This window comes from Lissotriton helveticus, chromosome 3_1, assembly GCF_964261635.1.
Source record: "Lissotriton helveticus chromosome 3_1, aLisHel1.1, whole genome shotgun sequence".
In the NCBI taxonomy this organism is placed as follows: Eukaryota; Metazoa; Chordata; class Amphibia; order Caudata; family Salamandridae; genus Lissotriton; species Lissotriton helveticus.
The window spans coordinates 1,881,890,334-1,881,906,047 of NC_136061.1; the positions used below are offsets into that span (position 1 = coordinate 1,881,890,334).

The window sequence follows — 15,714 nt, forward strand, 5'->3', positions numbered from 1 at the left end:
AGTATAGCCTGGTACGAGGGCATAATAAGGCAATTGGTGGAATGCCTCCGGATTAAGTTAAAGTGCAATATCCAAAAACCAGTAAATAATGCGACATTATACCCTAATAATAACAAACACTGGTTTGATGCCGAATGCCGGAAATTAAAGGCCGGTATTAGGAAACAAGAAAGACAACTCAGAGGTAACTATAGTGAGGAAGTGGTATCAGATCTCAAAAAAATGAAGCTAAAATATAAGTCAGTTATTAGAGATAAAAAAAGGTGTTTTAAGGACAAATGTTGGGATAATTTACTCGTGACAATTGAAGACAAAAATGTGAAAGGCTTCTGGAGGCTAATACAGGACTGTATGGGGAAAGCACAAGGGACCATGCAGTGCGCAGTACCAGAGGACAAGTGGCTGGCCTATCTAGAGGAAATTTATGGGAAATGGCCAATGAGGGAGGGAATAATGGTAAATGCCTGGCCAGGAATAAGTGAAGAATTAAAGACCTATTTTCTCCCAGATCAATTTTGGAACCATAATATCTAGACTAAACCTAACACGGGCAGCCGGCCCTGACAACCTGCCAGCTGTCATAATAAAAACAAACATAGAATGGTGGGCAGAGTTCCTTTCAAATATGTTTTTATGGATCCTAAATTCAGGTGAATTCCCTGCAAATTGGAAAGGGGCTATTGTTAGGCCAATCCATAAAAAAGGTGATGTAAACACCCCTAAAAATTACCGCTTAATAAACCTCTTGGATATAGGCGAAAAGGTTTTTTCTAAGGTAATCCTAGGGATTCTAAAGGAGTGGGTGGAAGACAAACAGATAATACCCCCAGAGCAGGGGGGGTTCAAAGAAGGCCACTCAACGATTGACCATTGTTTTGCCCTGTGGTCCATCGCACGGAAGTCAATTGATCAGAGGAGTAACCTATTCTGCTGTTTCGTTGACTTCCGTGCAGCCTTTGATCTTGTGGACAGGGACCAGCTGTGGTCAACACTAACAGGGTATGAACTACAGGATGACCTGCTGGCCCTTGTCCAAGCATTACATACAGAAAATTGGGCACAGATAATATTGGACACGGATGGAGGACTGACCAGGAGAATCCCTATTGGAAACGGCTTAAGACAGGGGTGCGTCCTAGCCCCCCTGCTGTTTTCCCTGTTTTTAGCTGACCTACCCCAAGTATTAAGAGATGTCAGAGGGGCGAACCCGAAGTTGGGAGGAAGGCACATATCGTGCCTCCTTTATGCCGATGACCTAGTAATAATGGATCAAACAGAGATAGGCCTCCAGAGAAAACTCAATAGGTTTAAAGATTACTGTACGAGTAAAAAACTAGTGGTAAATATGGATAAAACCAAAATAGTATGTTTTGGGAGAAGGAAAGTGAAGTTCTCGTGGTATCTTGGCACAACCTTGCTTGAGAGGGTGACCAACTATAGATATTTGGGAATGTGGTTCTCAGGTAACCTGAAATGGCATACACACCTGCAAGCACTAAAAATAAGGGCATTGGTATCGGTCAAAGGCCTAAAAAGCTTTAATAACACCTATGGTGAAAGGTCAGATAGACCGGTCTTAAAAGCTTATCAAGCAATGGTCCCCCCACAATTTCTGTATGGAGCCGAGGTTATTTATCTCAGTGGCAAGACCTCCTGGGATAGTGAAGAGGGAAATATATTAAAAAGCTTATTTGCTCTGCCAAAATCCTCTATGGTGCAGGCAGCACGACTGGAGCTGGGAATAACCTCCTGGGCTATTACAGTTTGTATGAGCCTTGTACGCTTCTGGCAGCGGTTGGGAGTAGGGGAAATTGCTAAAATCTCCCAATGGGCTAAGGAGGAAATTATCAATAGTGAGCTCCCCTGGGCAAAAGAGGTAAGAGCCTCAATAAGCAAGGCTTATGGGGTGCTAGATTTGAGGGTATGTTTGCCACAAGACCCCATAATATTTGGGAAAAAAGAATTAAAGACTCAGGGGGTCAATATGTCCCGTAGTTATGACCAGGAATACCTTGCTCAAAAGACCTCGGTAGCACACATGAAAGTGGCTTGGGAGAGCAGTCAACACTTCCCTTACGTGGACCGGTTACCCAGCCATAGTCTGAGGCGAGAAGTCCTGAAAATGCGAATTGGCATAAACCCATGCTATGCAAATAACGGGGTTCGAAATTCAATGATAGGAAGTAATGGGAAATGCACTTGCACTTTAGGAACCACTTGTGATATGTCACATATTTTATTAGATTGTACGAGATTTTTAGACTTTCGAAAGGAGTTTTTATGTCCGATTTTTAAAAAATATAAGATTACGCACAGAATGCAAGCTGCCACTCTTTTGGTGGAAATGGAGACTTTAGACATAGCCTGCGCGTTGGGGAAATATATGAATAAAGTTAGGTGGTTCCTCAAATGCGCAGAAGAACATGTATAGTGTAGCCCTTATCCCTGAATAAAGGTAGAGATACTAAGGGACAATAGTAGTAAAAACTGCATTCTGAAGAAGGTATATATAGGAAATTTTAGCGATTTTAACAAATAATGTTATAGTACTCCGTTTTAAAAGGAATAAGAGAAGTTAATTTTAAGTATCTTGAGGTGTAATTGTGGTTTTAATATTATCTTGTTATGCTGCTGCTCTTTTTCTTGTTGAATATTACCATGTTTTCTGTTGTCCTTTCTCTTATCACGGAAAGTGGAATGTACTTTTAAGGTTTTAACAAATCAAATAAAGTTTTGTTTGACTGACTGACTGACCCTATAATCTATGAGCCTCAGGTCCTCCAGTAGCTCTGCGTGCCTAATATGAGCCTCCTGTAGTGGTGTGAATGGTGCATGTGTGCCTGCAGCCTCATTTTCTAGTGACGCTAGTGAGCCCTCCACCTCCTTCAGTTGATTAATTACCTCCCGTTTCCTACCCACTCCAGCGGCCATTGCTGTCCCCCTCAGACAGACTTTAAATGCGCCCCATTCCACTTGACGGGTGCTGGCCGTGTTCACGTTAGTGGAGAAGTAAGTTACTATGGCATCGGTCAGGGAGGCCCGAAATACCGAGTCTTCAAGGAGATCCGGAGACAGTCTCCAGGTGGGGATGGGGGTCAGCCGCCTGCCCCAATGCCAGGTGAGTTCCACAGAGCTGTGATCGGATAGAGTTTTCCCTACATGTTGGGCCTGGACAATGGCATCTGCTATGGAGTGGGAGCAGAAAATGTGGTCAATTCTGGTATGAAGCTGATGCGGTGGGGAGAAAAAAGTGTATTCCCTCTCTTGTGAATGTGTGCTGCGCCATGCATCTGTCAGGTCCCAGCCCTCAGCCCACCTAGTAAGAGCATCTGCCTGTTTCCTACTCTCAGTCACTTGTAAAAGGGGGTGTGACCTGTCCAACGTAACATCAAGCACAGCATTGAAATCACCCCCAATGAACCAACGATAATCAACCCATCTCGCTAGCACCCCGTTCACTGTTGCCAGGAACTCCGACTGATTCGAGTTCGGCGAGTACACACATCCAATCACAATAGCATCCCCGTCTAACAGCCCCCGCACAAATACATAACGACCCTCATTATCGATACATTGTTCTAACATCTGGAAGGGGACAGAGCCGCGAAACCAAATCGCTGCTCCCCTCGAAAACGCTGAATAGGAGGTAGCAAATAGTTGTCCCCTCCATTTTTTGCGTAGCTTCACAGCTTCAGCAGCGTTCAAATGTGTCTCTTGCAGGCATGCAATCTGAGTCCCCCTGCGATTGAGCTGGGCCAATATTCGATGTTGTTTCTGCACTGCTCCCATGCCACGCACGTTCCAGGTGCATAGGTGGTAATTATTAAGTGGCCCCATAACCATCTGTGGGACGCAACCCAGTGAAACACCCGGGTACCCATGTCAAGTCTGTATAGTGAGGAGGTGAGAGTGTCGTGAAAACATACAACCCCTGAACAAAAAGGTCCCCAAGCCAACGTGCCCGGGAGCCAAACCATGGTGCCCAACGTGGGCACAAGTCAATGAAGTCCATGTGCAGAACGGGGGATGACAGGCCTCTGTCGGCTGTCACTGAACGGTCTGCATAGGCTAGTTAGCCCTCAACAAAGTGGGTTCCCTGTGCAACCCACCATAGACAAAGAAAAAGGGGGGGTGGAAGGTGCAGTTATACATTACCACCCGGAGGGGATCATACTCTCAACAGGCCAGAACTCCGCTGCAATTTGCGCTGTAATTTTTGGGAACAGCGGCAAGCTGTCTACTGATCCAGACACCTCTGTATGAGTATCGGTGGTGGCTGTGTTCCTTTCTCTACGTGCTTCCGCGTCGTGAGCTGCAAGTGCCGCCTCTGTGAGCTGTTGCCGTTGTGTCGACGACGGGTGGTCTGCCATTCGAGCACCAGGAGGACGTGTCTCTGTTAAAGAACCATGGGAGGAGCGGTGCCTCGGACTGGGAGTGTTGTGCCGCCGATCCGGAGGGTCTCCGTGGTCGCTGTGTCCGCCTCCATGACGATCCTCAAATGGGTCCTGCGAGGTCGGTGGCGTTAGAGTGACCTCCATCCATTCCTCTGCCTCCTCCGGCGAGTCAAAGAAGTGAGATTTATTACCGTGCAGGATTTTGAGCCGGGCAGGGAACAGTAGTGCATATTTCATATTTCTGTCTCTCAATTTGCGTTTCACACCCATGAATGTGGATCTGGCGCGTTGCACAGTGGGTGTGAAATCAGGATAGACTGAAATGTTTGTATCCTCAAAGCGTATCGGTGCTTTCTCTCTGGCCGCACGTAGTACAGTGTCTCGGTCTCTGTAGTGAAGGAGGCGCGCGATCAGGGGGCGAGGAGGCGCCCCTGGTTTGGGGGGCCGTGGAGGCATCCTATGTGCCCGTTCCACGCTGTACAGGGCAGTGAGGTCTTCTTGGCCCACCAGCGTTCGCAACCAGTCCTCCACAAATTGGGTGGGGTTCCTCCCCTCGCTTCTCTCCGGAATGCCCAAAATGCGGACGTTGTTGCGGCGCGCTCGTCCTTCGGCCTCGTCCACCCTGTCCCAGAGATGTTTGAGCTGCTTCTCCATGCTCTCCAACTTCGTGGAATGTTCTGTCTGTTGAGGCACTAGGTCATTCAGCGCTATTTTCTGCTCCGCCACCCGTTCCGCCAATTTATTGTGGTCCGCCCTTAATAGCGATAGGCCAGTCGCCATGTTGTCAATACGCGATTCCAGGGCTTCGCGGGTCGCACGTATCTCATTGAGGATAAAGTCCAACTTTGCGTCTTGGGATCCTTTTCCTGTCGGCGGAATGATGTCCATATTGGAGGAGGCCAGCGGGTCCTCGGAACCCGTGGATTGTAGGTCCGCCGCAGCGCCCCGATCATGGGTCTTGTCCCTGTGTTTGCCCATTGATCTTGTTAGCAGGGTGGTGCTGGAAGGGGCACAGCGGACCGCCGTCGCCCACTCAAGTACGTTCTCCTGGCACTGGGCCGCAGACACCGCAGGCTCAGGGTGTGGTGATCAAGGGCGGTGGTCGTGTAGATCCAGCCCTGGCAGGGAATGCTTGGGATCTGTGATCGTATCGCCTGTAGCGGGAGGGACAGTGTCCACCTGAGGGCCCTTTGGGTGTACTTGACCTTGACCCACCAGAGGACAGACGGAGGGAGAGAGACGGATCACCGCAAATGCAATTGAGCCCGGCTTCCAGAAGGAGCGTAATAGAAATCGGGGCTAGTGCATGGTGGCAGGTCCGCAATGCACGTGGTGCCCACCCTTGTCGCTGGTCTGGGCTGGCTGCCTGGGTATTCCGGGTCTGCTGACCGCTGTCCGCTGTGCGCCACTGGACACACCGACCCCAGCCGTGCGTTACTCCAAGGCTATTCCCTGTCCCAGATCCGCCAGTCGGCAAGTGTGGGGGTCAAAGAGATGTCTCCGCATAGAATCGGGGACGCTGTCCGTCCCGGACTCGCAGACAAAATGGCGCCGATGGTACTGCGTAGCAGGTCTGCAGTGTCTCGGGAGGGCCGGGGAGAGCCCGGGCCACAGCGCCGGTGTCGGGCGTCCGGCACCGCCTGCCTCACAGACTCGGTCAGCGGCTCAGGCAACAGGTGGGTCACTCACTGTGCGGGCCAGCGGGGAGCCGGCTGGCCGGTCAGGGAAAGCCTCCGAAGGCCCCACAGCAGGGCGGCCGGGCAGGGCTCCGCATCAGAGAGGGAGGTCGCAGGGCCGCAGTGGGATCAGGGTGCTTCATAGGCGATGGCGCCTGCCGCTGGTATCTGCCGTTGCGTCCCGGTGTAGAGTCTCGACCGGTCCGCGCCAATGCCTATGGGGAGGCCGGGAGGATCACTCACTCGAGCCCGGGGCTGCACCGCAATCAGTAGGCCGCAGCCGGAGCCACTGCGGCAGCGCGTTCACAGGACGGGCAGAGTAGATAAACACCCCTCCGCTTCCAGCAGGACCCCCGGGGGTCTCCGGTACAGGTTTCAGGTGGGCTGCAGGTGGGGGAATCAGGATAACTTGCTTGTGTTTAGGGCTACGGACGGAGCGCTAGAGCTACACGTCCACCATCTTCGGCTCCAGGCCACGCCCCCTCCTCTCTACCAACTCATATGCTTCTTTTTTTCCTCCACACCTGCGTACATTGCAGACACCTCCTTTAGCTGCTTCTGTAGCTTGTTCAATAATTGGACAGCTTGGCCCATGGTACGGTCCTCATTGCTAACTTCACGTGTGAACACCACGAAAGGAAGCAGCATCTCTGTCAGTCATTTAACTAGGCCCAATTGGTCCATCTCAATGATTGTAACTTTCACAGTTGCATCTTCTCTTTGCATGAGATATTCATTAATTGTTCTGTACTGCTCAAACAGATGTTCAAGCATGTTATATCTTGTTACAATGTGTTGGCGCCTCCTGGATGAGTGCTTCAACTGGCATTCTATTATCACGTTGAATGGTTCTCAGCTGCTTCCGGTCTTTGAATGAATGGCTGAAATGTGTGCAGATTCTTCTGCAGGTGGTCAGTAAAGTTAATGACTTGATCTTCTTTGTTGAAAAAGTCTTAAACAATGATGTTAATGCAGTGCACCAAACACAGGACCCTGAAATAGCCACCACTAGCCATGGCCTTTTTGCACTTCACTATATTACTGCCATTGACCGTGGCAACAAAACCAAAGGAATTCCTCATGGTCGCAGCCATTCAAAGACCTTAGTGTTAAAGTCTTCCAAAATGTGTGCAGCAGTATGGGATTTCTCCATGGCAAACATGGCTACTGTTGCATACTTCCGAGCGCCATTACAAATCTCAGCAGTGTCAACACCTGCAGATATCTTTTCTCTAACACCCACAAAAAAAATCCAGTGTGCAGTGATGCACATGTAATCAGTGGCTGGGCAACTGGTCCACATGTCTCTCGTCAGGTAGATAGTGTGAACAGCACTCTGCGGCAAAGCTTGTCCAAGCAATTCCAGCACGTCATGATGTTGCACTGGAATATCAACTCTGGTGAAATAGGACCAACTGGGAACCTTCCATTTCGGGCAGATGGCTGATACAAATTCAAGAAAACCCACCCCTTCCACAAAAGAAAAAGGGAGAAGGTCCAGCGCTGACATTTTAGCCATCTTCTAGCTGTAGAAACGTGCCGTTGGGTGGTTACATTCATACTGCCCCTCCTAACTAAACATGCCGAGAATGGTAGTCTGGGTTCTTTTCTTTTCTGTTGCCACTGATGCAGTTGACTTCTTAGCAGAAATTAGTAGGCTCAATGTGCCTTTTGGGGCAGCAGTCAGTGTACCTGCCTTGGTGTCTCAACCTGAGTCTTGTGCCTTTGCGATGTTGCTGATGATGATGTGGGCGATACCACTGCACTGCTGGGGACAGGGCGCTTTGTGTACTGGAAAACATGTCTACCTCTTCTCTGATTTCCACCGTGATCAGATATGTTTCCCTAGGTGCACCTCCCACTGGATCAAGTGGTGTTTTCTCAGCTCGGTTGTTTGGCCTCCGGTACCATAGTTTGTACCAAGCTTACCCGGACTAACACTTGCTACACAAATGGAGCATATAGCATTGTTCATCTCCTTCTTGCTCAACGAAAAGTAGTCCCAAAAGGGGGAGGTCAACTTTTTGATGCTGCTGGTGCCACTTGCAATGTCAGGTAAACTGGTAGGTGGGCTTGACCTTCGACCCTCTGCAGTACCTACTTCTGCCGAGGTGGTTGCGGTGTATGTAGGTCGTTGCTGGGACTTTGTAAATATGGCAGCTGAAGGTAGTGTTGGTGGTATCTGTGGTGCCACTTCACTCACAGCAATTTGGAATAGTGTAATGTCGGTAACCACTGGGGCGGGTCTAATGTCTATGATGACTGGCTCATCATCATCCGCCTCTTCTACATCTACCTCCATAACTCTGGGGCTTTCAGGAACAACCTTCCCTTTCCCTTTCCTTGTCACTTGTCATGTCTCACTCTCAGACTGAAGTGGGATCCAAGTATTGTCTAGATTATCAGAAGGAGGGCTTGGAGAAGAAGTTGATGGACTAACCACCCTTTTTCTTGCTGGGGATCTGGAAGACAATGGATCTTCTGAAAGAGCGGCTTGCTCTTCTTTCTCAGCAGGAAGCTCAATCTCCTGAATTGTCCCTACTTCGGTAGGAACTACTATTATTGGTTGCAGCTGTTGTTGTTGTCCACATATCAGAGTTTCTGGCATTAAGTGGGTGCACTTTGCGATAACGATAAGTAGTTTCCAACCTCACTGCTCGCCGGTGTTGCAGAGATTAGACTGGCTGCCTCTAAGACAGACATGGGTTGGGCCTAGGTTGGTGGGGCGGGTCTGCTGATGTGGGTGTTCTGCTCCTAGCTTGCTCCATTGCTGCAGGCTCAATTTTTGTTTTCCCAATGAGGTCTTGGGCGACATACCGGTGGTGGTAAGTGCTTTCTTCTCACTGGCAACTTTCTTGGCAGTTGTACCTCTCTTCTTTGGGGCCATCTTGAAACTGTCAGTTAGAAGTGGCATCTAGCTGCATACAAGTCGAAGATATGTCTGTGGTGACAAGTCACATCGTGTGGAGGCCTTCTGTCTGGCAGTACTATGGGTTATGTTGTCTCCTTCTCCTCTTGTGCACCTAAAAGCAAAGAAACGAGATAAACATCAGTGAAACCGGGCATTGTTGTAGCTCAACTACTAGTAAAAAAAAAAGATCATTTAGTGTGTGTGGCCACACTTGTTACCTCAGTTATAAAACAAAATTAACAATGCAGTGCAACCATTTATGAGACTTTGACAACACAAACTTTCATGGTGTACTGCTACTGTACAGTACACTCAGGAAGGATAGGAAAAAGGAAGAACATGCCAGATCACAAATGTAATAGGTTGCTTTAAGTGCATTGCTCAATGCATCATGTGGGTTTGTGGCACTCAGGGAGCTGCAGCTGACAAATGACAATGGAACAATCCCTATATTGTTGTGCACATCATGTAGCAGACAAGGGGTTAATGGTCCATTGATGCCAAATCATGTTATGAAACTGAAAAAAAGAGTTGCTAAAAATATTGAAAAAATAAACAAAACTTTGAAAAAATTGAAGAAGAAATTATAAAAAAATAAAAATATAAAAAAGTAAACAAATTGGTAACACTAAAAAGAAAACAGAAATGTAAAAAAACAAAAGCAAAACATTAAAAAAAAAATAATTATAAATAAGTAAAAAATAAAAACTACCCTCAAGCATAAGCGGCTATTATCTGATTGATCAACCATCCATGCAAGCATATGGCAAAGGGGCACACTGGTTAAACGCACAAAATGGCTGCCAGCCAGTGCCACATGGTATATCATCATCAAAAACAACAACAAGCAAGAAGAAGGCATTTGAGAATACAGAGAAGACATGTAGGCCTATGGCTGCCTGCTTTCACAAAATAGTCACCGGCCAAATGGCCAGGCCACAACAAGAAGCAATAAGCCTGGGGAACATAGGGATGACATGCAGGCCTATTGCAAAAGCACACTGACTGCCTTCACAAAATGGCCACCAGCCACATGCCCAGGCCACACAACAAAAAAACAATAAGCAAAGGGGAACAAAGGAAAGACATGCAGGCCTATGGCAAAAGCTTTCACAAAATTACCACATGGTCACAATAACAAGCAGGAGTCCTGAAAAACAATGAACACTAGCAGGCAGGCCTACGGACACAGACTTTACAAAATGCCCCCTGGCTACATGGGGTACTAAGGCAAATGTTGGCCTACTATTGTAATGCAAACACACTCTTACACTGGCCACACAAAGGAGGCAGGCTACACAACAACACATCCTTATTGCAACAGATTAAAAAAAAATCCACAGGGCTAAAAGGTTTGCAAGTTACAAGCACACAAATCCAACAAAGGCTTTAATACACATGAAAAAAGTTAAATACCCAAAAAATACACATTTTGTATCTCAATCCAATGCCATCCATGGCCTAAATGATGTTTAAATTCAACAGAAACCACAGAAACAGTTGTTAGATTCACCCATGAGTAGCTCTAGGCCTACTGGCTGAAAGACCTTTTGGCAGACTACTGGGCTTCATAGTGAATTAAATCAATATTCAAAATTGATTTCAAAACATAGAGAAAATGTAGTGAACTGTCCAACATTTTTCCTTTATAAAATAAGAAAAATGACTAACAAAGAAACAACTAGGCCCCTACTGAAACTACAGGCCAACCACCACAATAAATTTTAAAAATTGATGAGAAGTACAAATAAATCTAGGTGCATGGCCCCAGTCAAACTAACAAACAAGTTTTCCAACTTACTTGCGAAATCTCAAATTCAATGTCTTCAACTTCAATGATATATTATGCAGCAGACACAAAGAGTGATCCATCCAGCCCCAAATCCAAAGAAAAAGTGAGCAGGAGAAGGACAAAGCACTAGCAGGAGCCTGCTAGACAGGAACCGGAAGTTGGAGACTCTGGGGCACTTCCTTCCTCTTGAAAAAAGTAAAAAAAGAAAAAGCACTGCCTTGCACAAAAAAACTATAGCCAACTGTCAATTCAAGGACTTTTATTTTACTCCAAATCATAATTTCAAAAATATTTTGATATTGCTTTGGGAGAGAACCTTCTCCAGATTGCAGTCGCAGTACATCCTGCATGTTCGGGATCGCGTTTATCACAAAATCCCTGCTGGAACTCCGCTGGTGCGCATGAATGATGTGTTGACAACCGTAAACTCTCGCTGGACCATGCAACCGCCTAGCAAATGTCGTGGCACTCGCGAACAGCTCAGATATCTTATCGGCGATCGCAAGCACCTGGTAAGTTGCTCCCACACACAATCGAAAACACATTTACTCGCAACAACAACAAAAAAACTAGGCTCTATTTCTGCAACTCTGCGTTCAATGCAGAACGCAGAGTTGCTAAAACCCTGCAAACATCGATAGAGGAGCAGAGTTTTGCACCTAGGCTTAGTGTTAGCTGCATGATGCCATGTACTGAGGGGCTTCTTAGTGGACCCTCCAATACCTACTTACCTATGTAGTCTCAAAGAGTCTGACTGCAGGCCCGTGCTGCTGCCAACACTGGACAGTGTTCTGCCCCCTTGCTGATGAGCTTTACTCAGGCAGGGGAAGCTGAACAAAGGATTTCCTGTGAAAGAGTGGTGTGACCACCTCGCCTTTAGAATTAGGTAGGGTGAGGGCTATTCCGAGTGCCACCAGACTGCATTGAAGGGCACATTTGGTGGCCTCCTTGGATAAACCAATTTTGCCAAGATCAAGAGCTCATGGCTCCTGCTCTGGCCCAAAACTAAACAAAGTACAGGGGAGTGTTACCTCCCACCTAGCTCCTCCCTAGGGAGGTGTCCAGAGCTCATCCAGGTGGCCACTCAATTCTGCCATGTTGAATCTTGGCACTTAGGAGCATCTGCCTGGCTAGGCAAGCTCAGTGGCTCCCCTGACCCCCTCTGCTAGGTGGGTTACCACAGAAGAAGCCCTTCCCCTTTTTAGTGTTAATTATGGTCTCCCCTAACAGTGGGTTGTAGGAAAGTGCCCTTTTATTCGCATGGTTACCCCCTACTTTTTGCATGACCTCTGACGCAACTAGACTCGATGTGACCTGGGTCCCTGCCAATCAGGTTTCCAAAGCATGTGTTGTTTCCCATAACTGTACCTTTGTACCCACAATTGGCACATCTCAGGCCACAGGTAAAGCCCCTTGTAAAATGTGCCATGGGTACCAAGTGCACTGTGACCAGAGAAGTCTTCTAAGGGCTGCAACACCTATTATGCCACCCTTAGAGGCTGTGTCTCTTAACACCCACACACTGCCATTGCAGGTTGCATGTTTTGATGCAGAGAAAGTGAAGAGTCAACATGGCACAACCCTGTGTGCCATGTCTACACCCCACTGCCTTAAGCATGGGTAAGCCACCCCTCCAGCAGGGTGCACTAGTCATCGGGTGAGGGTACAAGGGCAAGAGCCCTGTACCCCCTTCAGTGTCTAAATCCATTCTTACACATTGTAAGTATAGTAAAGCCATAACGTGTATATGGTCTGGGAGTTGGGCATTGCGAACTCCACAGCTCCATAATTGCTTTGCTAAAACCTGGAAAGTTTGGTAACACAATAAACCCACACTGATGCCAGTGTGTGATTTAATGCAAAATGCACTCAGAGGGCATCTTGGACATTTATCTCTGGGGGGTGATTCCTGAATGGCTGCCGGCCATTTGCCACCACCATGAATGTATAACACACGAAACACAGGGGGTCTAACAGCCAAATTGAGAGGCTACACTGTCGATACTGAGTCAACAAGATCTCAAAATATCTTTATCGCACACACATAACGTATTAATAAGGATAAAGAAAGAAAAAAGGCTAACACTACATGCATAGAGGAGACCGGTACATCATCGATTATTCGTAAAATGGCTGATTAATCCACAACAGAGTGTAAAGGGTTTCCATCAAATTAGACTCAATGATCAGTCCTATCATTTGGCCAAACCCATGTGCAAATGAGGCTGGTCCCCTGATCAGTGGGACACTCAGCTCCGCACCTTATTGTTGTATCAGGATTTGGTCCACCAAATACACAAACCGTCCATGATGACTGATCTTTTGATGGTAAAGTAAGAAGAAATAGTGCAACGAACAAAAAAGTGATTTAAAATAGGATGGAATGTCCTCCTTCTAAATACTTTATTCTGCAGACTGGACACGCCTCCTAATTAAAAAATAGAACAGTGCAAGAGAAGACAGTGACAATTATCTGTCTACATAAGGGCCAACATGTTTCTGCCTAACGGGTATTTAATCCCTTGGCATTCGTCAGGGCCTCTGCTCGTATAATAGTTGCACTCCTAATAGTGAAATATAGAATTCACCACCATCACCAAAACAAATTGTAGTAAAACTGGTTAGAAACGGTACAACCTGTAACAACCATGGACATTAACCCTCCGATTCACAATGGTTACTGTGAATTCTGTGAAGGAAAACGTTATATCATTAGTACTGTATTCGATGCATCAGTCTCATGTGCATACCAACCAATAATGTGTGTCAGAAAATTAATTTTTATGCTTACCCTTTGTGGTAGGGCAATAGACCTCACCTCACCTGGACACTGCTCAGGTACTAAGAGGCCCCGCACTACAAAGATATAGGGAAAACAAAAGAATGTGGCAAAGTACTGTAAAGAAATTTTTCCGCTTTACACCCTGCCTACAATCATTCCTATAACCAAATGCCCTATATCTAGAGGCAAAACATGTGAGGTAGATAAACACCCCAAATTCAGTGTACTAAGCCTCAAAATGACCCAGAAACTCGACTAAGACACCAAACTTTAAGGAAGAATAAAACTCCTTTGTATGCTTATTCAGGAATTTTACAACATTCTGATCTTCAAAACCTGTGATTTGCTAAAGTTTACAACATAGTATAGCTAAAAGTATTCTGTGGTAGCTGCTCACCTTTCTGTCGGTACCTCAAGCTCCCATCTGAGACTTGGGGGAGGCACCGATCTGTAGGAGATGCTAGTATAAGTAATCTAGTGAGGGTTTGTTAGTGAAGTATCCCTCCACCTTTAAGATGTATACTAGATAGTGGCAATCTTATCATGTGTCCCTTCAATTGGTATATATTAATGGCAAGGACACTATTATCAGACATTTATTGTGAAGTAAGCCTTATTGGTCTTTATTTTCATAAGAAAACTAAGCGCACTACTTTACGCTCGAAATCTCGCGAGATCTCGCGAGAGGACGTGCTCAGAACTACCATATGATGTCATATCGGCCATCTTTGTAGTTCCTAACACTATAATCTGGTAATCATTAGACCATGATTATTCCTCACGTGCATATGATGTTAGAATGCCCCCAGTGTTGTAAGTCACTGCCTATTTTTCTACAAAGTAAGCCTAGTTGAGCTTGTTTTCTTAGGAACAAGAGCGCACTACTTAGCGCTCGAAATCACGCGGGAAGATGCGCTCAGAACTACCCGATGACAACATATCGGCCATCTTTGTAGTTCTGAAGGCTCCAACCTGTATATCATAGAATCACGATTGACCATGTGTTGTTTTTGAAAAAAGTACCAGTCATTGGGCAATCACAGCTGCCCAATGATGTCATTTCGGACATCTTTGTAGTGCGATGACTGCAACCTATTGGTCCGTGATATTCCAATGTTGTTTTTGGGAACGCAAGTGATCTGAGTAGTGTGCCATGAGTGGCCTCTGAGTATATTCAATGGGCATAACTATGCAGATGCTCCAAAATCTTACAATGTGGGAACCATCCTAATGAGTGTGCATAGCTATATGTCACCCTCCAGTGTATGTCAGAAAACTCCCATAATCAAACCTATTTGTGATATTATGAGAAGAGTGTGAGCAAAGTAATTCAGGCATGAATCAATATGTACAACATGTTTATATAGACACACCCTATTACAGTCAGTATATCCCAGTTATTGCTCACTAGTGCCAAGGCTACAGGGAGGTCCAAGGAATATCATCATTTAATCCTCCTGTATCAGTCCGAAGTTTATAAATCCATTTTTGCTCTTTTCTAAAAAGGTAACCCGACACATCACTTATGTGACTGGGTATATATGGCTTCTCCAGGACAGTCCATTGGAAGTCCGTTTCTAGATGTGCACGCTCCAGGAAATGTCTCGTAAGTTTAGTGTTGTTTTTCTTACAACTAAAAGAACTCTTGTGTTCCAACATCCTGGTGTGGACTTTGCGGGTCGTCATACCCACATATCGTGTGGAGCAAGGACATGTCAGCATATAAATCAGATTGGTACTATTGCAATTACTATAGTTACTCTGCAACCAAGGTCTCGTGGTGCCTATATCTATCTCCTTCGTGTGTTTGGTCTGAGGGCAGACTGAGCAAGTGCCGCAAGGGTGATGCCCGACAGCTGGTGGAAGGTTCCACAGTGTTTCACCAAGTTTCCTAGGGAGCTCTTTTGGGCGTGTGTGAACAAGTCGATCCCGAATGCTGCTTGCCCTTTTGAACGCAAACAAGGGTTGCGCGATTTTCTCTCTCCCATGGTTCAGAAGGCGCCAGTGTCTTTTGACAATCTTCTGGATGGCATTGCTTCTAGTATTGAAGGTGCTCACGAAAGTGAGTCTAGTCAGAGGTGGTTTAGGGATTGGGGCTTCCAGGAGGGCCTCCCTATTGTTGTTAACCGCTCTCTTTTTTGATCTTTTTAAGAGTGAAT

At 46.5% G+C, this 15,714-nt stretch overlaps 1 protein-coding gene across 1 annotated transcript in view; it reads right to left on the bottom strand.

Moving 5' to 3' along the window:
- The window catches only part of LOC144823935 (sperm-specific sodium:proton exchanger-like), a 5,382,759-nt gene that overhangs the window by 4,675,176 nt on the left and 691,869 nt on the right, over positions 1-15,714 (bottom strand). The window lies entirely within an intron of this gene.